At 35.8% G+C, this 23,507-nt stretch overlaps 1 protein-coding gene and 1 pseudogene across 5 annotated transcripts in view; one reads left to right on the top strand and one right to left on the bottom strand.

Annotated features, from left to right (window-relative positions):
- The window catches only part of Auts2 (autism susceptibility candidate 2), a gene marked incomplete in the record, with an annotated part of 1,123,237 nt that overhangs the window by 401,010 nt on the left and 698,720 nt on the right, over positions 1-23,507 (top strand).
- On the bottom strand, positions 17,272-17,872 carry LOC102029265 (annotated as a pseudogene).

The following is a 23,507-nucleotide window of genomic DNA, read 5'->3' as shown; positions in this document are numbered from 1 at the left end:
ACTCTATAAAATTGGATTAGACAGTGTTAATTCAATTAATGACCGTACTAAAAGTTTGTCTTAGTTTGCGCTGAAAACAGGAGTGGAGCCTTTAATAATCTATGGATTTAATGACTGCAACTTTGAAGAATGTTAGACTAAAGTGAAGTTCGGAATGGTTTGTTAACTGGGTTTATTAGCTGTTGACCTTCCCTTTCAGTATAATAGTGGCAGTCAGACCTAAGAGAGCACTAACATCCTGATTAGCATTTATCTAAAGATAGGCTGCTGCCTGTTCCACAGTAAATTAGTTCAATCAGCCATAAAGAGCTTGAGAAACATTTTCTGCTTTATAAAAAGAATTAGATGTTAGAACAGTTCATCTGGCATCTTGCAGTGAAAATGGATTGAGCCCCTGAACGTGCTCATTTGAGGAAGGCGCTTTGAGGATATTGAGTAATTGAACAGATTTTCCCACAAGATTGATCAGAGACTCTGGATTCCCTACACAATTGAGTGATGCCCTAATTTTTTGCCTTCTAATAAGAGCACTACATCTGTTCCTATTTTTGTGTTTTTTCTTCACTGAAACTGGAAATCCATTTCATTAGCACTTACTATGTATAGTGTATCCTTAAACAATTAAAGAAATAGGATCCATTGGCCTCAGAGTCTATGATTTGATTGAAGAAATGAAAACTACAATAAAAACTATGCTTATCACGAACAATAAAGTCATTGAGAAGAACCTGTATAATGAGAGCTGCCATTTTTATATAATATGTTCCTGGAGATCATCTTTTAAATTGAAGTATATTTTCCCAAAGAGACAGTATAATTGTGGGGAGTAAAGTAATGTTTTTGACCAAGGTCTTGGCATCAACTAAGTTTTTCTCATAGTGGGTCATAAAAGCAAAGAGGCAAAAATTATAAACCTTTCTAATCACTTAAAAACTTAAATTATGATCCAAGTCCTTTAAAAAAGGGCATAAATGTATGGTAAATTGAATTTTATGAGGTGCCCCAATGTACTATAAAGTATACATAGAGCACATAAAATTCTAACTCTGCGTATCATAAATTTGACCTCACTGAAATGAAGAGTCTCATTGTATAGCAAACATTAATGAAATGTTTAATTAACATTCCATCCACTTGCCTTTTTGGAATTTCAGAAGACTTTGCAGAGACTATTTCTGTAGCTAGGTTTGTCATAAAACAAAAGAACTAAACCTTTCTATGAAAATTGGTATCTTTTACTCTTACTAAATGTTTCAATAGAGACATTTTTTCAGTTAAATAGAGATCCCTGCATCTGAGTTTTATACCGAAACCCATGATCCCTTAAAAAAGAAAAACTATTGAAACAGCTGCTTGATGACCTCATTGCAGCTCCCCTTTGACCTTTCTAGCTACTGTGTATATGTATTATTTATGTCCTTGGATTTTCCCCAGACTAAGACCCTTGAAGGTGAGTACTTTGTTCTAAACAGTGGTGGAGTAGTACTGTGGAAGAACTGTAGGACTGTGGGATTCAGCATTTATACCTGCTTATCATGTATTCTCTTTTCATCTAGCTTTCCCTGTAATTGTTATGTATGTTTATGGCCTTATCACTCCAGGTGTAGTCCTTAGGAAGTCAGGTCAAGAGATCTTTAAAAAATACACTGGGTGAATGAAAAGCCATTCATAAAAGACCATATATTGTTTGAGTATTTGTAGCAAACATGCATAACAGGCAAATTATAGAGATAGAAAGTAGATTTGTGGTTACTTAGGTCTGAGGCAGATAGATGGAGGACTGGGGAGTGACTGCTAATGAGTATGGGGTTTCATTTTGAGTAATAAAATATAAAGTTAAATTGTGTATAGTACAACCATCTGAATGTACTAAAAATCTTTATGCTAATTCTGGTTTAGTTCTTGTTTTTTTAATTGCTTGAGGTAGAAAGTTTGTTTGAAAATTTCTCCTTGAGGTAGACATTTGTTGCTGTAGGCTTCCCTCATAGAATTTTTTTTTCTTTATCCCATAGGTTTTTGTATGTTGTATTTTAATTTTCATTTGTCTTAAATGTTTTGGTTTCCTTTTTCTTTACTGACCCCTTTGTTGTTCAAGGGCATGCTTAATTTCTATGTGTTTGCAAAGTTTCTGAAGTTCCTCCTTTATTGATTTCTTTTTTTTTATACTATTGTGAAAAAAATACTAGATATCATTTTGATCTTCTTAGACTTATGAAAACTTATTTTGTGACCTAAATTGTGATCTCTCCTGGGGAATGCTACATGCGCATTTGAAAAGAATGTGTGTTCTGTACCAGTGGGGTTCTATAAATGCTCTGTAAATGTGTATCAAGTCTATTTGGTCTGAGTGCAGTTTAAATGCAATGTTTCTTTGTTGATTTTTCTTTGTGGATAATCTGTCAGTTCCTGTCTTGAGCTCCTTGAATGTTATCGTATTACAGTCTGTCTTTAGTATTATTAATATCTGCCTTAGGTATCCAGTGTTGGTTTGCAATATATATATTTACAAAGTTTATATCCTGTTGTAGAAATAGCACCTTTATGATTATATGATCACCCTGTCTCTTTTTTACAGTTTTTGACTTAAAGTCTATTAAGCATGGCTACTATTCTTTTAGTTTCTGTTTGCATAGAGTACATTTTCCATCCCATCATTTTTAGTCTGTATGTAACCTTATATGGGAAATGAGTCATGTATGTGCAGTACACAGTTGGATTTTTAGAAAATCCATTTGGCAGGTTTTATATCTTTTAGTGGGGCTGTTTAATCCATTTATATTTAAGGTATTTATAAGTTAAAGGATACTATGTAGCTTTGCACTTGCTTGGGTGAATTCTTTCTTCCTTTTTCCTCTTACTGTCTTCTTTGCAATTGATTTTTCTTCATTAGCATTTGCTTTGTTTTTCAAGTTTAGTGTATTTCTTATAGGCTTTTGCTTTGTGGCTACAACAGGCTTACAAAAATCATCCTGTAGTTATAGCACTTTATTTTAAATGGATTGCTACTTAAATTTGACCCACATTAAAGAACAACCTGCTGTGTTAAATCTTCTTCCACCCACAGTTTGATTTTAGTTGTCACAATTTACATCTTTATGCCATTTTTCTAACAAATTATTATAGTTACTAATAGCTTTAAGTAGTTTTGTTCTTTTAATTTTGAATTAAAAATATTTTGTTTAGGCCCATGATTATACTATTGAAGTATTCTTGATGTGCCTACATACTGTTTTTTCTCAACATCTACTGGGAATTTGCTTCAGGACTCTCCTTGGGTAGCCAATTCTGTGGATACTCATGTCCTCAAAAGAAAATGTTGTTCTCGCATATAATAGTCACCTTTCTATATATTTTAAAACATCTCTAGTTACTTACAATACCCAATGAACTATAAATGCTATGTATATATAGATGTTACACTGTTGTCTAAATAACCATGTCAATATTAACATATCTGTACATATTCAGTACAGGCATAATGTTTTTCTTTTAATAGTTTTGATGTGCATTTGGTTGAATCGAAAGCTATAATAGGGGTTGGGGATTTAGCTCAGTGGCACAGCGCCTGCCTGGCAAGCGCAAGGTCATGAGTTTGATTCCCAGTACCAGAAAAAAAACAAAAACAAAAACAAAAAGCCAAAGCTATAGTAGGTACAGATACAGTGGGTTTACTCTACTTACTTTTATATTATGTTTCATATTTGTACATATTTCATATTACTCATTAGTGTCCTATCAACTTGAAGAATTATAAGATACATATTATAATGATGAACTCTGGCAACTTCTTTTTAGCTTTGTAACTCGTCTTACCTTCATTTTTGAAGGAGAATTTTGCTACATATGATATTCATAGTTGGCATATTTTTTTTCTTTCTTTCAGCACTTTGAATATATTATCCAACTTCTATTCCACACGTAGGAAGGGCTGAAACTGAACTTTTCAGCTAATTTAGAATCTTCTTTGGGACTTACATGGGCAAGTCCAGCCTATTGATATCAATGGACAAAATTCTTGGTAGTTCTCTATGTACGCAAAATTGCTTATATATCACATGTGGCTGGTATTCAGAGTATTTTATGGAACTGCTGTGGGACAGAGGGCAAAAATCCTGTCTCACAGAAGTTCCCTGAACAGGTAATACAACATAGGACTATGACAGTGAAGAGTTGGAGCCAAATTGGGACCCCTTGGGTCCTACAGTGGGACAAAATGCAGCAAACCTGTCTGGATGACTCAAACAAGTGCTTCTCCCAGCATTCTTTGCATTAGTGGGGCAGTTCCCTGACAGTGGTAGAAAGGTGTAAGAGTTAAGACAGGATCCTTCCAAGATGTACTGTAAGTTGGAGGCCAGCAAGCAAATCTCAGTGTTGTATATAGGAGTGTCTCCCAACAGTTCTCTGAGAGAGTTACTCCCATACTGTAGCATATAGAGAGCCTGGAGCTGATACATAGTCGCTTTGGCATCTCCTGGGAATGGCTGACAGGCCTGTCTCAGTGGTTCACAGGGGCTCATTTTCCTCTGTGTTGATGCATGAGGTACTGTATACTGGGCCACAGCTGAGGATAGCTGCAAGCCTGGTTATCAGTATAGCTTTAAAGAACACTACCAAGACCAGTCACCAGACACCAGACAGAAGAGCCTATTTGCCAAAACATCAATGTGCATGATTCCTCTTGGACCTTTAACAAATGATTTTAGTTTTAACCTTAAAGCTAAATGGGGCTAAAATCCAACCCTTATGAATATGAAGCAATGTATAGGTTTGAACTTCAAAGCACAGTTGGTGGATCTGCCATGTTGTATATAGATCTATACTGTCAAAACCACCCTCCCTAGGTTGGGGCTCCACTGTGACTCTCAGTCTCTTACTTAAATCTGAAGGTTCCCACTAAGAGTCTGTGTGGGATATGTGCAGAATTCTTGCTGTTGTGGGGCAACATGATTGGGTGTCCTCCTATTCTATCACCTTGCTTAGAAAGGTCTAAAAATTGTTGAGTTTCATAGTTTGAAGGGGTGAATTGTATGGTATGCCAAGTCATAATCTTAATACATCTATTATTAAAAATATTACATTTCATTTAGGTAAATGTTATGACCAAACAGGCAAAGGTTTTAGGCAGCAAACATCTCTGGTAATGTCAATGACTGTGCATATGTTTGCATGAGTATAATGTGTGTGATCCAAATTGTGCTGGTTATGATGTATATACATGAAATTTAGAAAAGGAAGACTCTTTAAATGAGAGAATTCCACACTTTGGAAGGCAATGTGGAGCAAGACCTGTGTGGCTCTAGGATGATAAGTTTGTTTGGAACCTTAGAATCCCTGGAAAGATTGGCCAATATTGAGTATTACTTGGTAGAAGTAGTACAACCAAAATTGAGAAGATTTAAGAAAGTAGAGACTTTTAATGAGGGAATTTTATATCCAGTTGTTGTTAGAAGTATAGATGTATGAAAAAATGGAAAAACAAAAACAAGAAAGGATCATTTATATTACAACAGGAGGCTATTATCACTATTTTAGATCTATTTCGATGGAGAACAGACACAAGTTATGACAGGTAAGCGAGGATTTTTTTAAACTATGTTTATTTGGTATGCTCTGAAAAATTAGTGTTACAGGAGATATGAGTTGTAGGTGAGGAATTGGAACACCAGAAAGGATTATGAGAAATTTGGAAAGCTGTTTTATAATCTCAGCTGTATAATTTCAACTGTCTTATGATTTCAACTGTATAATTTCTTTCGATGTTACATAAATAAGTAACTCTGAACCTTTTTTCCTCCCTTGATTTGTCCATTTTACCTTGTGAGGGTTATACAAGGATCAAAGCAAGTAACATATAATACTGCATCAGGTATCCCTCCCAAGGCTGTTGTGTTCTAAGGTGGAGGATTGGAAGGTGATAGGATTAAGAGGGCTGAAGTCATTAGTGGATTCATTCATGGATGGGTTTTTAGCTGAATGCACTGTTAGGAGTTGGAGCCTGGTTGGAGGTGGTTGCCCAGCGCATGACCCCGAGGGGTGTATTCTTGTCCCAGGCCCCTTCCTCTCTCTTTGGCTTTCTTTCTACTGTCCTGTTTCTCAGCTGCCACGTGGTTGGCAGTTTTCCTCTGTCCTGTGCTTCTGCTATATTTTTGTCTTGAAACCAGCAGACCATGGACAGGAACCTGAAACTATAAATCAAAAGAAACTTTTTCTCCTTTAAGTTTTGATTATGCGGTATTTTGTCCCAGTAACAGAAACATTAATACAATATACATTCATCTTATGGTATTTGGCAGGAATAATATAACGAATGTTTGTAAACTGAGTGAGAGAGAGAGAAAGGAAAGTACTTAGTAAACTGTAGAGTGATATATTAAGGAATCAGGTGGCTTATTCCTCTGGCTAAATTATGAAGGTTATAAAAGATAAGAATTATAGCATCAATACTATGTGTGCTTATGGATGTTATTGCTGTTTGGTAATTTTATGGGAAATTTGAAGGTAACTTTAGTGTCAATATCTTATACCCTTGTACCTACTGACACTGTTATTGTTTTTTTTGTTTTTTTTTTTTTTGAAACACGGTCTTGCTGTGTAGTTGAGGCTGGCCTTGAATTCACTGTGTAGCCTAAGCTGACCTTATCTGGCAGGAATCTTTCTTAACTGCCTCAGCCTCCTGAGTGCTGGGATTATAGGCATGTGTCACCACACCTGGCTTTCTACTGACACTTTTGGTAGTTGTTGACAATTGACAGGATTGCAAATAGAAGTCAAAGTATAGATAGACTGACTAGTCATCTTGTTATGACTGAACTCTTGGCTGAGACCAACAGCCAGAGTAAACATTGGTAGGAATGTTTAATGAAGGAATAGAGCCAGTTACCCTTTGAATTCTAATAGTTCCAAGATTTGTATAATGGTATAATCTTCATTGTACAATTAGTTTCCTGCCTTTTCTTCTTTTCTTTGAACACAGTCTACCTTTAATCTTTAATAGCTCTTTTCCCCTATCTCTTTCTGTCTCCCTCTGTCCGTCTTTTCATGACTCCTAAAAGGTGTTGTGTTATCTCTGAGGCAAGTGACATGCTACGAGCTGGATGTACAGTGTTGAAAACTACAAACACTGTTCCTACAGTAATGGAATTCACAGTTTTGTGGGGGAAGCCCAGATAATACAAATATGTCATATTTATATAATTTGATAATTATATAATTTGAAAGAATAGGAGAGATGACTGTGAGTGGGAAAGTGGAAGTGCCTGACACAGTTTAAAATCTTTTCTCAAATCAAACTTTCAGCAGGTAGAATAGGTTAAGTTGAGAGTTAGAGTAGCATGGCAGATGCTGGGCCATGCCCAGAAAGCCCTCATGGCTTTTAAGAGCTTGGAAGACCACTGTAGGTTGGAGTATGGTAAGTACGAGTGAGGCTGAAAGGGCATGCGGATATTGAAGCCAAATTACAAGTTTGCATTTAACATTCAGTGCAACAGGAAATACAAGATAAATTTTCAGCAGTGACAAGATGGAAGTACTATTTTGTTTGGCTGGAACAGTTAAAACCTAATAGGTTTTATGTGTATGGTTGTCTGTGCGCATATGTGTGCGGTATTGGGGATTGAACCTAGGGCCTTCCCATTACATCCCCAACCCTTGTTAATGTTTTGTTTGTTTTGTTTTGTTTTAAATTTAAGAAAGGCTCTCACTAAGTTGCTAAATTGTCCAGGCTGGGCTCAAACTTGGGGGTCTCCTGCCACAACCTCCCAGAGTACTAGAATTATAGCCATGTGCCATCATCCCCAGGAAAACCTGATAGTTTTTTTTTTTAAATATATTTTAATTTTACATTAATTGTAACACAGAATATTATATCAGACAAAGTGAAAGCAATATTAGTCTGGACAGGAGTTATCTGTGGTCAAAGTCAATGTTATGTTACAATCAGAAGAGAAGCCTTGATTTTTTTTCTACCTTATTTTTCTTCTTTCTCTGCCGTACTCTGACTACTACATTTTACTACATTTTTTACTACTTTACTACATGACTTACTACATTTTCTTACTTTTTCTTCTCTTCAGTCCTTTGGTCCTTGAAATGCTGAGGTAGCAACATTGCAATCATCCATAAACCTTGACAGCAGATGTTACCTGGACCTATGAGTCTGATTCCAGAGGTCTAGGAATCGCAGATTAGGTAGAAAACAGGGCTTCCCAGTATATTTGAGAGGTATGTTTTTCTAGCATGAATTCCAATGCCAATCAGCAAAACTAGTATCACTATCTTAATTTCTCCTTGCTGAGACACAGTAGCTGACACATGGAAATTAAAGGAGAGGTTTGTTTTACCTCATAGTTTGTACCAGTTGCAGTCAAATTAACTTACTGTGTATTTCATATGAAAGTGATTTGAGGGAGAATTACTTGAGGTATTGATCTGAATTAATTAATTATAGTAATTAGTTTTCATCAGTGCATAATACGTGTCGTATCCATTCTTTTTGGACACAGAGGCACAAATATCCAAATATAATTTCACTGTCAAAGAAATCACAATAGAGTGTGTGTGCATGTGTGTATGTGTGTGTGTACGCGCGTGCGCACATGTAGAGAGAGAAGGAGGTTGTGGAAAATCAAACGTCTTAGAAAAGGCAAAACTGTGGAGGCTGGGGGAAAAAAAACAACCCAAAGACAGTGGCTGTGAGGAGGTGTAAGAAGGATGAATAGGCCAGAGAAAAGTTTCAAAGCAGTGAAACTGCTACAGTGGTGCACACATCATTATTCATTTGTCAAAACACATAGAATGTACAACACCGAGCTAACCCTAGTATAAAATGGGGTGATGGTGTGTCATTGCCCATTGATTGTGGAGGCCAAGGATGTTGATAGAGGTTTGTGTGGGGACAGGGAGTAGTGGGAACTGTACTTTCTGTTTAATTTTGCTGAGAACCTAAAACTAAAAATAAAGTTTATTAATTAAAAAATGGACAAGAAAAGAGATGGTCTTACTGCTTTGGAGCTAAAGCAAACTGTACAAAAAGGTGATTCTTTAAAAACAAATGTACTTATTTCAGATCCTCTTTGCTATAGCAAACTGCAGTATGTGATATTCAAACAATGTTAACTAGTAGCCATTTTTGCAAAGGAACTGCATTTTTGATAAGAGGATTTCATGGCCTTTTAAAAAGGGCATCTTGGTTCATTAGTAGGTCTGGGTTCTAATTCCTTCTCACACAAAGAAGCTTGGTGACTTCAGTGCCATCCTAGAAACTCACTGGCTATTGTCTGTAGAGAAGGGCTTAGGAAAAGAAAATGGTACACTGGGTTTGCATAAATTGCTTTGTTGGCCCAGCTGTTGGCTTTGATGGAGTGGGTATTCTCTAATGGAGTTTGAATGACCTGGAGCCCCATTTCTATGTTCTGGACCAGATCTGTTCTCAGCTGTTAAGAGTATATGTGGAAGTGAAAGAACACAAGATGAGGTGATCTCCACAGCTTTTTCTTTTTAACCTCAATTATTTCATTCAGTAGTAGCTATACTTCTTTGATTTTTTTAATATTAAGTTTATACAGAAGTTTTAAATTAAGACTTTTTAGTTTGCTAAAGAATATAATCCATGTATACATACAGAGTGATCAATGAGAAAGTAGTATAATTTCCACCCTCCCAATCTTGATGAAGAATGAAATATATAAATTAGCTTCCTCTAGAGAAAACTGCAAAAAATTTTCATGTGAAAGAAAAACAGGTTAGTAGCACCATCTACAGGCTATTGAAGAGGAAAGCTGTCTGTGTGGCTGTCTAATGCAAAGGGTTTGTGGAGAAGGGAATAAAAAAAGCTCATCCTCCCTCTTTCAAATGTGCTATCTGTAAAATTTGCTAATTTCAGTATTTTTATTCTTCATCAGTCATAATTTATATCCAGTATTATTTCAGTTATCCTAAACTAGGGGAATATTGACCTGATTTTATGTTTTCACTCTAGATCCCTTGCTTAAAGATTTTAGCTTCCTCTCTGGAGTAATGCTGTAGCTATAAAATGCATATGGATCATATGGATTCCAGCAAGGTTAGTGGTACTAGCTTACACTATTAGACATGAAGCATGAATCATAAAGCCTGCCAGTAAGGGTTATTTTTCCCTCTCCTGTATAGTCCTAGGACTTATTGCATCATTTACTTCCATTATGGTAGGACAAGTAAATGCAAACAGTCCTGGGTTGTTTTTTCTTTTTTTCACAATCCTAGGGACTGAATCCAAAAGGACTGTACAACTGAACTACATCCTCAGTCTCCCTCTCCCATATCACCCTTCTTTTTTTTCTTTTAATGTCGGATTCACTAAGTTGCCCAGGCTGGCCTTGAATTTGAGACCCTCCTGCCTCAGGCTCTGCAGTAGCTAGGATTACAATTGTGCACCACTCTGACTGCCTTGAGGTAATTTTACGTGTATGTATGTGCTTATAATTTTGTAATGATGATGTTCTTGATGTGTTACCTCCTCAGGTCAAAGTGATCTCTTGAGTATTTTCTGTCTTTATGATTCCAGTATCAAAAACTGTTTGTGGCATAGACAATTACAGTATAAAAGAATCTAGAAATTTACTCTCCTACATGTTAATAGTGGAAATAGCATTTTTTATTCCCAGATACCTTAGTTACCTAATTGTTGTTTGGTTTTCCAGTTTGTAAGTTGGTATTATTGTAAAGCCTAAAGAATTTTATTAGAGCATTTGAAAGACTGGGCTATAAAGTATTTATGATTTTAACAAAGTTGCAATTTCCTATCAGAAATTCTATAAAAATTAAGTTAATAATTGATACCCTTATCAGTTATTGGTAGGGTTTCTGTTTCTTTCTGTTGTGTTTCTTATTGGCAAATGGTGAGTAGTTTTTGGATTGCACAGAGTATGCATTCAATAAAATGTGTAACACTATTGGTAGCCACCCAACACTCACCCCCCCCCAAAAAAAAGACATCATAAATTATAAAGATTGGAAGAATTTTACATGAAAAGTGTTATTTTTTATGCATAAAAGAGCAGATACTTAGTGAAATAGTGTGGTAAGCTAAAGAGAAATTAACATGACAAAGATTGGCAGTAAGATTTTAAAAATGCCTACTAAAACAAGTGTGGTACAGGAGTGGTAATAGTTTATGTAGTTCATCTGGTGACAGTTTATACTTATGGAATACTTAGTAATGTTTTTATGTTTTCATAAAAAACTCATTTTCCATGTGTAAAAAAATAATTATGCATGAAACACGGGAGTATTTCTCTGAAAAAAAGTAAAGTACTCCTTCTCATCTCAGTAAAGGTTTAAAATGAAGCACACTGCCTTACAGTTCCACCACTGATATTTTTCCCTCTTTTTCTCGCACCAGATGGCACTGTTTAGTTCTATTTCACAATCTTGTTCTGGAACTTTCTTTGGGAGAATCTGTTTTAGTCCACGCTTACCAGTGACACCTCTATATTCTGCATGAAGTCTTTACCAATTCTTGTAAACCATCATTGACTCAGAAATGAGCTGTTTATTGGCAGTCCTGTGGCTCTTTCCAGTTGCAGGTTTGCTGTAAAGTGAGCCTGCTAAAGCAGCTGAGAGAAATCTACACTCTTCTTACAGCATTCAGCCCGTATTTTAGTTGGAGACACATTGCATTAATGTTGATCTGCAGTATCCTCAGAGGCTAGTTTAATAATCTGAAACATTACGCAATTATTTTAGCAGGAATAGTGGAGCACTAATTATAGGAACACACTCATTTTTATGAACTCTTGTGGAACTTAAAACGTTTCATATCAAGGTATTGAAATTTAGGTTCATCATATTAGTTTAAGAAAATAAAATGTTAAGCACTATCCTGGCATGTATGCTGATTCCCAGGGCTGGCTTACAAAGAGATGAGTGTAAACCCCTGATGTCACTGTATGTGAGTGGGGTGGGTTCATAGCTAGGCTCACTGCTTTGCTGTGTATAACAACAAAACATCTTTTGGGGGAGGTATTATTGGCTTTATGTAGTAATAATGCCAGGGTCAATTGTACGGCTCAGCTCTCTTCTCTCCCAACTCTGCCTTCTTCTATTTTTTGAATAATAAAGTAACATTGGGCATAATCATGGGATACATAGCATCAAGGCTGCCTTTCCATTTGCTGTTGACTTTCTTGTTTTATTTGCAAATTTTGAAGCTCCTTTAAACTCTTCCACTTTTGGAAAACTGTGGTTTTGGTTCTCTGTACTCTCTGCCTTGCTTTCTATTGCTATGTATAGTATTCCCTTGGTAGTGACATAGAGTGGGGGTTAGGAGAACCCTTTGTAAGTTGTACCTGTGAATGAACAAATGAAATCTGATTATTTCTGATTTTAAAGGGGAACAGTTCATGTATGATGTTTGTACCATCCATGTCTCCCTTCCTTCCATGCCCTTGCATCTACTGCTATGTCACTGAAAGACATAGCAGCTCCCATCAACCCCTCCTTTTCATGCTGCAGGAGAGATGTGCAGTTTCTATGCTAAGGTTCTACACACTGAGTCACAGCTTTCTATGGAAGCAAGCACAAGACAGAATGCTTCCATAAATCAGGCCCTGGATTTTATTAGAGTGTGTATGTAGCCTCAGTTTATATGCTATAATTCTTTGCTGTGTTGTCTAGAGTAATCCCCAAAGAATATGCTTGATCTTTTTCCTTCAAAATTTTTGTTGCATGGCTTTTGTGTTGATGTTATCTTTCCCCGATCTTCTGCCTTTTTAGAGGGATCGGAGATGGTGAAGTCACTAAGGATTGCTTTTACTGACTAAATTGTATAATTATAAAGCATAGGTTACATTCTGTGTATACTAGATATCATCACTACTTTTTAAGTGGAGAGGGAAAACTTTTTTAAATTAAATGTTCATGTTTTCCAGATTACAGAGTGCTAGGCTAACATGTAATTAATTATGAGTAAATGAAACATAAAGGGAAAACAATCTGCTATCCATGGGAGCCCCTACCCCTGCCGCTTATACCTTACCCACCTCTGACCAATCTAGTGGTGATAGAATCAAATTGACTGCTGAGAGAGGAAATTCAGACTGGGAATTTAGGGTGAAATTGGCTTTTAACAGAAGAAAATGTCAGGGTAAGATGACCAGACTCAACTGTATTCTATATATATAACTACATTGAGAAATAAAGACAATTTGAGTTATACCACAGCATGTTTTCTAAGAAGCAGCAACATATTTTTACTTCACAGTTCTTTCTTCAAACCTCATGTTTGGCTCCACAGAGGAATTAGGTGATAAGTCTGCAGCTAAGAAAATTTGGACCCACTGTGATTGTATGTTTTCAACTATTCACCCTGCCAAGTAGCACATTTGAGTTAGCAGTTAATATTTGTCATATCTGCAGTTAGGTACATTCTTACTCATTCTAATTTTAAGGAAGATAGTTATCTATGGGGCAAAATTTTTGAAGGAAGTTTGTGAACAGCCATCTTTGTATGTTTAACTGTACAATAGGATAAATTCTTTAGAAATTCAGTATTATAGCCACTTTCCACATGTAGCTGTTGAACATTTGAGATACGATGAGTCCTTATTGTGATGTGTTACAAATGTAAAATGTACAGTACATTTTGGAGCTTTACTATGAAAGCAAGAATGTACACTATTCCTTTAATAATACATGTTGATTACATTTGAAATAATATTTTTGATACTTGAGATTAAATAAAATATACCATTAAAATTAATTTTAACATCTCTCTGCCATTGTACATTTTTAAATGTGATTGAAAAGCTTCAAATTGTAAACATGAGTTATATTGGTGACTCACATTGTTGCTGGTCAGTGTTGTTTACCGTTGTGTTATCCAACAGACAAATATACTAATAAACCTTTGTAAACTTATTCATTTAAAAATACACTATGCTTTCTGATGAAATTTTAGTACTCAACTTCATGACAAAACATGAATTTGGCATATTCTTTTATGTGTGGGGGAATAATGAGCACAATACTCCTGAGTGAATTATTCTTCATCTGTCCAGCTTCCCTCTTGGTATCTTAAAGGAGAGATCTCAACTGATATGTTAAGAATGTTGGGAAGATGGGCTTTACACTGTCACCTCAGCTGAGCCCCTTATTGTCCATGTAACCTGTAGTGAGTTATTTAGCTTCCCATTACCTCAGCTTCCCTGTATGTAAAGTTGTGGTAAGATATGACATCCCCTAAAAGGCTCTGCATATTAAGTGAGACAAAATATATAAAGACACCCTGGGACTTGGACATATTACATAAGTACAATTTAAATGTTAGCTATTAGAGTGATGAATATAACTGTAATTATCATCATCTTGTCATTAAAGTATGTACAACTTTGATAGATTATTCAACCCTAAATTCTGTTCATAAGCAAATGGAAGCTGTTGGCTTTTAGCAATTAGTCTGACATTTTTGTTAAAACTCAGAAGCAGCAGGCAATAATTAAAAATGGGAAAATAAATGAACAAGAGGGAGAGCTCAGTTATTGGGACATCTGATTAGAACATTCTGTAAAATGAAACCTCTGGTAATTGAAAGTTAAACTAATTCTTTACTTGATATAAATTCAGGAGTATTGCATTTCTTTTTTATCATGTTTCTCTGTGATAGTATATTGGTAAGCAATTAGGATATTATCTTTATATTATATTCTCATAAGAGTTGATAACTTCATACTACTGTGTTCAAGAGTGGCTGTGCTGAGTGTTGAGGTTCTTAAGAAATATGTAATAAAAATCATAGCATAGGTGAGTTTTGCCTTTATATCCTATTTAAAACTATCTACATTTTTATTTGTACATGCCATGTAAAATGACCACTAATTTATTTTACTTGACTTCTAAAAATCATTCGTGCAATCAGATGTATTGAATACCTAAGAATTCTAATCCTCAAAGAGCTCAGAGAGATACACACTTAGGGATATATGTTCTTGTATAGTGTAGTGCTCTTATGAAGGAGCTACTTTTTATTGATTTGTATCCCAATGCTATGTCTTTGTACTATGCAGTAACTTTAATATAGGTATGAGCCAAGGTATGATGTGAAGAAGCCAAAGGAAACCTCCTGAAGATGTCAAATTGGACTTCTGTGTAGTGGGTAGTGAGAAGAAGCCATGAGGCTTTTTTGGCTCCAGGGCTCAGCGGGTAGATGGAGTTTTGGGATAACATTACTCCTAGTGACAATATTGGCACATGAATGATAAAATGGTAGAGTCAGGAGACTTTGTATGATGTAATCAAAATATGGTGATATGCTGTCACAGAAGAATAAGTTAAGTGAAGAAGTGAGAGATAGGGAGGATTTGAGGAATCCTAAGGCAACTTCTCCAACTTTTCGGTGTGGAAATGTGGGATGGAGACCACAGGATGATGGTAACTCAGACTTTATTTTCCATAGTAAAATAGGGTAAAAGATTAGATAAAAAGCTTAAAGTAGGACATCTAAAATTTGATGGAGATATTAAACTGGGAGGAGCATGTAATAAATAAACTGTCAATATAATGTTTGCTATATGGAACTTGTGTACAGGAGAATATCAAGGCTAGAGGCATAGCATACTCACAGTCTAATGTTAAAACATGGAGGGAGGAAAGATGATTCTTACGTCTTTGATGATACACAGTCATAACCTTGTCCAGAAGATTTCCAGACATTTTAGTATTTCTTACATGACCCTTTAGACCTTTTCTCTTTACTCTTTTGTCTCTTTTACGAGCGTTACAAGAATTTGCATACATTTCCCTTAGTCCCAGCTGTTTGCTATCCCCTCACTTCCTATGCTAGTGTGCCTCCATTATATAACACATGTGGTTTCCTATGTTTGTAAAGTTCACCACTCTTTGTCCTCCCACCAGACTCTTTAATATCTAGTTCTTTAACCCCTATAGCCCAATAGAACCTCTATCCTTGAGTCCATAAGTAATTATTGTTTGCTTTTCTCCCATAGATAGTGAAATCCTAAAGGACAGAGAAATACCTGTATTTCATCTCCCCTGGCATGGAACAGTAGTTGACTAAGATATTCAGAGAGAATTTTTGATTAAATAATTAATTTATATGTGAGCCATAGGTATTGTATTAGTGATTCTGAGGTATATTCAGTGGTATATTACACCTTGCAAATGTAATGGTTTGCAAAACTTTTGTTAAATGTAAGCAGGAATAAAATGAAACCTGAGGTGTTTATCAAAACACTTTTTAACTAAAAAATTCTTAACTGAAAAATCAATATATATATCCCTTATAAAAAAGTTAATTGATACAGATAATCTAAAAGAATAAAAGTCATAGTTTCACCACTCAGTGATACCTCGATTTAAATCTTTCAAGTCACTTTAAACATGTGCACAAAATAGCAAAAACAAAATCAATCAGTGCATATTGTTCTGAACTTTTAAAAAGTTACTCTCTTGCACATCTTTAAATATCAGTAAATGGGTAATTTATTAAATAGCTGGCTAAAAAGTAGACAAATATCTTACCATATAGTTTATTTTGCCTGTTCCTTGCTGTTGGACTTTTAAGTTGTTCCCCATTTTTCACTGAAATAATCACTTTGTGATGAAGAATGCAGAGTAGTGTTATATTTATTTTTATTTAGGACTTTTTTGGTGAAAGGGAATATATATCTTTATTTTCTTAAACCTGTATTAGCAAATTATCTGTTGGAAAACCCTACCAACTTACCTTACCACTAGCTGAATTTTTTCATCATATTTTTAGAATATATGACAATAATTAAGCCTGCTACCATAGAAATGGAATATTTAGACCTCAAGAAATGATTAGTAAAAATTAAGGCTTTTTCTAAATCTATATGTTGAATTTAGGAATACTCTTTTATGAATAATAGAAAGGGTTTTATGTATGAGAAATAAGTTTTGTAGTCTTTGGATATTACGGCCAACATGGGTATAGGGTGGGTTCTACTGTGAAAGTAAGACTCCTCTTTCAGCTCGGACCTTCTTGCACCCCTTGTATGGTTGTTTCTCAGCTCTAACATAAATATTATTCAGCATGAAATCTCTGATCTAGACCTGTATATTTTAGATATTGGCAGTTGAATTTGGAATTTGCAATAATTACTCCGCCTTTTTCTGAAGGAACCATGCCTTTATTTGGAAACAACAGGTGCCCTCCTCATGCCTCTGCCTATGGGGGTGTAGGACAAGTGTCTGGCCCCATGGGATCTGGAGAGCATAGATGCTTAGGGTGTGCTTCAGAGAGGCCTCATAGTTGATTTAGCTCTTGAGGTCCTTGTTAAACTCCATTGCTTTGAAGAGGTCCTTGTGTCCTACCAGAACAGTCTGCACCTCTTCCTCAATTATCTTCTCTCCCAGGGTTATGAGGATGTGTCTGAGCTCTGTGCCCATGGCCTTGCTGTTTCCTAAACTGTCAAACACCCAAGCCTCCCCAAGTAAGCTTCATATGTGTCTTGATCCCAGTTCGTGGCTACTGCCTGGAACCTGAACAGTAATGTCTCAAAATCCACACACTTAGACTTCATTTCATCACTCTTGTGTTTCCAGGGCCTTGAGTACCGCATGGCTGATGGGATTCTGACCTAGGGCTCTCATCACAACCTCACACGGGATGTATAGAATTTTGCCATCACTTACTTGATTGAACAACTCACAGGCTTCTTTAAACTCCTCCAGATGGTCCTTGTTAAACTCCATTGCTTTGAAGAGATGCACAGGAGGGCTCCTGCATTTTCACAGGAGCCTGGGGTACAGCTGGCTCAGCCTTGGCTGGAGGAGTCCCTACTGCTGGCTTGGCAGCAGGCTTGGAGATGGAGGGCACTGCTGATTTCTTCAAGGAAACGTCTTTCTTAGGAGTCATAATGGCTGGTGACCAAAGGACAGTGTGTTGATAAGGAGGGCATCTTCACCAGGGGGGCTGGGTAATTTCTACTTCTAATTTTCTTATGCTACCAAAGATCCTTTTTATCTTCACTGTCTACATTGAATAACTAGTTGATGTGATTATTCATAAAATTATCAAGACACTCCTCCTCCAATTCTTGCCAAGTTCTTAATGGATCAAATGTAAGTCACAATCTATTTTGAAAAGCTGGCGAGGCCTCTGAGGGAATGCAGAGTCTTTAACTCTTGCTAGGTAATTTGCTCATTTTTCAAACTACTTTGCACATCAATCACTAAAGAATAGGAAGAGGCAAACACAGTACCATTTGGTATTATTGTCTTAAGGCCCATATTGGCCTTGCAGTGATGCAGTGGTGATCTTTTCAAGTGTTTTTGTCTACTGAATAAATCTGTAACATGTTCCTGGACTTACTTCCCCCTTTCTTTAAATGTCAGTAAGAAACTGGAGAGAACATAAAGCCACAAAAAACCAGCTATGGTCAGAATAAATACTCTGTTTTGCTGGCAAACTTAAAAATGCACTTGTGGAATCCGATAGCTGTAGGCAGGAGATATTTATTTAAACCAAGATTTAAGTGTGGTTTATTATGTTTATAAAGTAGTTTAACACTACTTTTCTTTAAAATGAGTTTTTAATTTAGGAAAAAAGATTTCAGGTTTGTTTCCAGAGGAAAAATGACTGAATATCATGGGAGTGGCTAGGTTTGGGGTTTATGTGGGTTAGATTCTATTTATTCACTGTAGTCACTGGACAGATTTAAAAGCTTTCCCAGATGGAATTTATGAAGTGAAATTTAAAACTAGTATCCTGTGTACTACACTCTGTGGCTACAACCAGCAATCAATTTAAAGAGAGATGGAACAGAGAAGATACAGGTTATATGATTAGTATTGTGCAATGCAGTGTGACATACATGGAGCTTAACAATAAAGTGGTATGTCAGTATCCAACTTTTGTTATATAGACCCTAGCCTGTGGCTAAATCCTAGAAATACTCATTTCTTTTTTATTTTTGCAGTGATATGGATAGAACCCTGGGCCTAGCACATACTAGGCAAGTACTCTCCTACTGAGCTACACTCCTAGTAGTAGTTATAGTTAATATTGCTTTCCAACTCAAAGTATAATCCATTCTTGATACCTAATTTCAGATATATTAACCATATAGAAGAATAACCAGGGAGAATGATAGGGGTGACAACTGACATTTCCTAGGTAGCTGATCCTAACTCTTTAGGCTCCAAGAGAAATACTTTATCTTCTATTAAATCTGCCCATTATCTAATGAGGTACAAGTGGTATTGTATCCACTTTAGAGATGAAGTCCTTGAAGAGAGATTTGTCCAAAGTCAAATACACACTGACACACATGCGCACATGTATAGGGTTACTGTACACAGTTGTAGAACTTTTTCACTGCATGACGGCAAAGGATTGAGATGGCAGGTAAAGAATAGATTGCCCTACTGGAAGGTACTTTTTTTTAAAGTTCATAATACCTTTTCTTTTAATTTTAAAGAGAATAAAAAACAATGAAAAGATAGAGAATTTCAAAACAAGATGATAGGAAATTAACAATGGTTATTATATTTTTATCTTCAAAGTAGTAGCTCAGATTACTAGATACAGGCATGCAAAATTGATCAAGCAATATAAGCACTAACTGTTCCTTTCAAAGAATTAATAAAATTGGTAGTACAGTTATCTTAGCTATCGTGTGTGTGTGTGTGTATATAAAACCTATATGTATATGTATATTTTCCCCCTTTCTTCTTTCTCCTTTACCCCGTCCCAGTTGTTCTTTCTTTTTGAGCAGTTTCTTTCCCTTTCACAGTATCTATTGTACCCTTTTAGATCTTATTTACTCCTTCAGTTTCTTACACTAGGGAGAAAATATCGTGTTTACGCATGTGAGTCTAATTTATTTCACTTATGAGTATGGTCTCTATTTGCATCCATTTACCTATAAAAACCTTGAGTTTATCTTCTTTAATTTGTGCTAACACCCATATAAACCCTCATTGCTTACTGGCTGTGTTGGGGTTTGAACTGAATCTTGTCTATCCCCAAAGCTCATGTTTTTATTATGTGATCTTCACATATATGAAATACATATGCTTTCTCTTTGAGTTCCTTATTATTTCCCATTAGAATAATTTAATTTATTCTGTACAATGCAGTAGTGATTTTGCATGATCTAAAATTATTGGAAAACAAATGTTGGATATTTTTGTAGATAGGCCTATTTCTTAAGTTGGAGTATATACAGGAAATAAGGAAAAATTAGAAAGTTTATCATATAAGCTAACATATTTCGCATGTTTTTCTTATTTCCTGTATATACACAAATACATGAGTATTATGTTTGATATGGTCCTGTACAGATTAATTATGATATAGAAATGGAATAAAGAATTGTCTAGTAGACTATAAGGATATTAAATACCTAAAAGGTAGGAGGAATCTTTTAAGCTGAAATAGGAACTGTAATAGCATCAGATTATCAGAAAACCTGCATTTCGCCTCCAATTTTGATCCAATCACATGGCCATTACATAATCAACTATATGAGTAAACTTATTCAAAATGACATTAATAAAAATCATCTAGCCATGAGGAGGAAAAAAATCCACTTTAAAAACTTGTGCCTATTTTGCCTTCTCTCAGTGATGTCTCAGAGCACCTCAGTGCTCTGGGTTGCAGAGTCAGCCTAACTGAGTCAAACCTCAGTACAGAGGAAGTTCTAGTGAGATCTATGGGTTGATTCTAGGAGGCTTATTCTGAAGTCATACTCAAAAGGCTTTCTGCAAACTGGTTTCTTTTGCCACCATCTTTTCAAAATAATGTCTTCAAAAATCCCCTGATGACATCCATATTGTATATGTGATGATTGTAGGCAGCTTTGCAAACATTCTTAGAGCCAGCATTAGGATCTATAGGCCTCATGTCTCCAAGTCTTTACACGCTTTTTGTATGAGATAATACCAAAAAAAAAGTCAGAAAAATGGCCGAGATGAATAATAGTGCAGAATCATTGCACTGATATTTCTCTATTACACCTTATTGCTCACTTTCTTTTTACCTAGCACTATGCTTTTTGCTTTAAGGGATATAGAGAAGAAGCTCTGCTGTATAGAAAATTTTAATTTAATTACAGAAACAAATCAATATGTATTTCTTAATACAAAATGAGAAATTTCAAGTAACAGTAACACCAAGTATCTTTCTTAAGTAGTCTAGTCCATGCTTGTATGCCTTGTTTTATTGCTCTTAGAAGTCATATTCCAGCTGACTTAGAGTGGGAGTGCTGCTCCTTACTAATGAGACCTCTGCTCTCAAGGATCCTACTCTGGGACTGAGGCCTATATCAGACCCTTCTATTAGCAGTAACTGAATGGATATTCCATTTGAATAGCTTTCTGATACTGCACCCCCACCCCAGCCAGGTACCAAAGTGAATAGTAAACTATAAAATCCAAAGCAGAACAGGGCATCTTCTTCGCCATTTTTTTTTTTTTTTTTTTTTTTTGGTATGGCAACCATAATTTTGGGTGCTTTTAAACAATATGAAATTGGAAACCAGACACAAAATTTAGCAACACAGGAATTTTATGTACTTTTGTAATAGGATTATATTTGTGTTCCCAACTTCCAGTGAAATAAAGCAGGTATAATTTATATGGTACTGTGGTTACTATGGTATTCATGAAAACCAGCAGGAAAGCCTTCTTTCTCCACTTAGCACTGTCCAGTAGAACACTCTGTGACAATGCACATTTCCAAACCTGTGTTCTTTCCAAAGCCACCAGCCACATACACAGTTGTTTGTGGCTACTATGACTAAGGAAGTGAAGTTTGAGTTTTATTTGAAATTTATTATTTGAAATTTATTCACTATATTAGAGATGATGTATACTATGCACATTGTTTCTCCTTTATTTTTTTAAGTTGCCATTTTAAATTTCTGTTTAAAAATTCCTATCTTCTTGTTTTTCCTTATTCAGTACCCTTGGGGTTTTCCACTGTTTTACTTCTCCCCTTATCTTTTCAATTCTTATCTTCTCTCACTTTCCTCTGCTGATATTTAGGTTGGCCATAACTCTACTAAGTGTTATCATTTATTAAGGTCTTTTACCTAGTGAGATTTGCCAGCCTGGGTTCTCCTTCTATCCACAAGACGTAAGTTTATTTGCAGTTAGGCAGTGTTTACCAAAAGCTCCTGATAGTACTGGTTGCTTAATAAAAACAAACCAAAAGTAATTGAGATGTTTCTAAAAATAATATTTGGTGGATCCTGCTAACTCTTGAGATGACTGCTGGTTTTTCTAAATATACAAAAAGACTCCCTTGGTAAATCATTCGAGAATCTTTCACAGAGTAAATCAAAATCTATGGTATTGAGGAAGATTAGGGTATGGCAAGCCGGCAGGGCAAGTAGACATGACCTCTTAATTACAAAATTCCAGGACACAGAAGCACAACAGTTCCCAAAGCCATAGGTGGCACCAATCAGAGAGTGCTACTTTTGATTTCTTTTTTGTTGGTTTGTTTTAAAAATAAAAGGAGGAAAACATTAACAGACAGACGACCATTTACAAAATAGCAAAAGAACAATATAAACAATACAGAGTTACAAACAAAGTGGTAGGAAATTAACAATGCTTGTTGTATTACATATTGATATCTTCAAAGTGGTTTCTCATGAAAATAAATAGAGACATGCAATATTGATCAGTCAAGGACTCATTAACTGTTTCTTTTAGCAAAGAAATAGAAGACAGTAGATCAACTATGTTAACTATCCTGTATATACATACATACATACATACAAAATTTCTCCTTCTTTCCCTTCTCTTTTACCATATCCCAGTTGCCCTTTACCCTTGAGTACTTTTCTATCATTTCACAATATCTATCATACGTCCTAGTTTAAAGAAACTCTTTCAGGTTTTACACTAGTAAAACAATGCAGTGCTTGCACATGCAGATCTGATTTCTTTCACTTATGAGTATGGTCTCTAGTTGTGACCATTTACCTATAAAGGCCTCGAGTTTATCTTTCTTTATAGCTGTGTAATATTCCATTGTAGAAAAGTACCACAATTTTCTTATCCAATCCTTGGTGGATGGACATTTGGGTTGCTTCCACAATTTAGCAATTACAAATTGTGCTGCTATGAACATAGGTGCACATATATCGCTGTGATATGATGTTTTTAGATCTCCCGGGAAAATACCCAGAAGGGGAATAGCTGGGTTGAATGGGACCTCTAGACCTAGTTTTCTGAGGAACCTCCAGACTGATTTCCACAGTGCTTTCACCAGTCTGCATTCCCACCAGCAGTGGAGAAGGGTTCTTATTTCTCCACAGCTTCGCCAGCATTTGTTATTGGTTGATTTCTTAATGCTAGCCATTCTTACTGGGGTAAAGTGTAATCTCAGTGTTGTTTTAGTTTGCATTTCTCAAATGACTAATGATGTTGAACATTTTCTCATGTATTTATTTGCCATTTGTATCTCCTTATCTGAGAAGTGTGTATTCATCTCAGCTGCCCTTTTTTGGATTGGGTGTTTGAATTTGGGGGGTGCT

Source organism: Chinchilla lanigera, unplaced genomic scaffold (assembly GCF_000276665.1).
Source record: "Chinchilla lanigera isolate Chin_1 unplaced genomic scaffold, ChiLan1.0 scaffold00055, whole genome shotgun sequence".
Taxonomy (NCBI): Eukaryota; Metazoa; Chordata; class Mammalia; order Rodentia; family Chinchillidae; genus Chinchilla; species Chinchilla lanigera.
The sequence above is the reverse complement of the archived record's forward strand: the minus strand, read 5'-3'. Positions and strand labels throughout refer to the sequence as shown.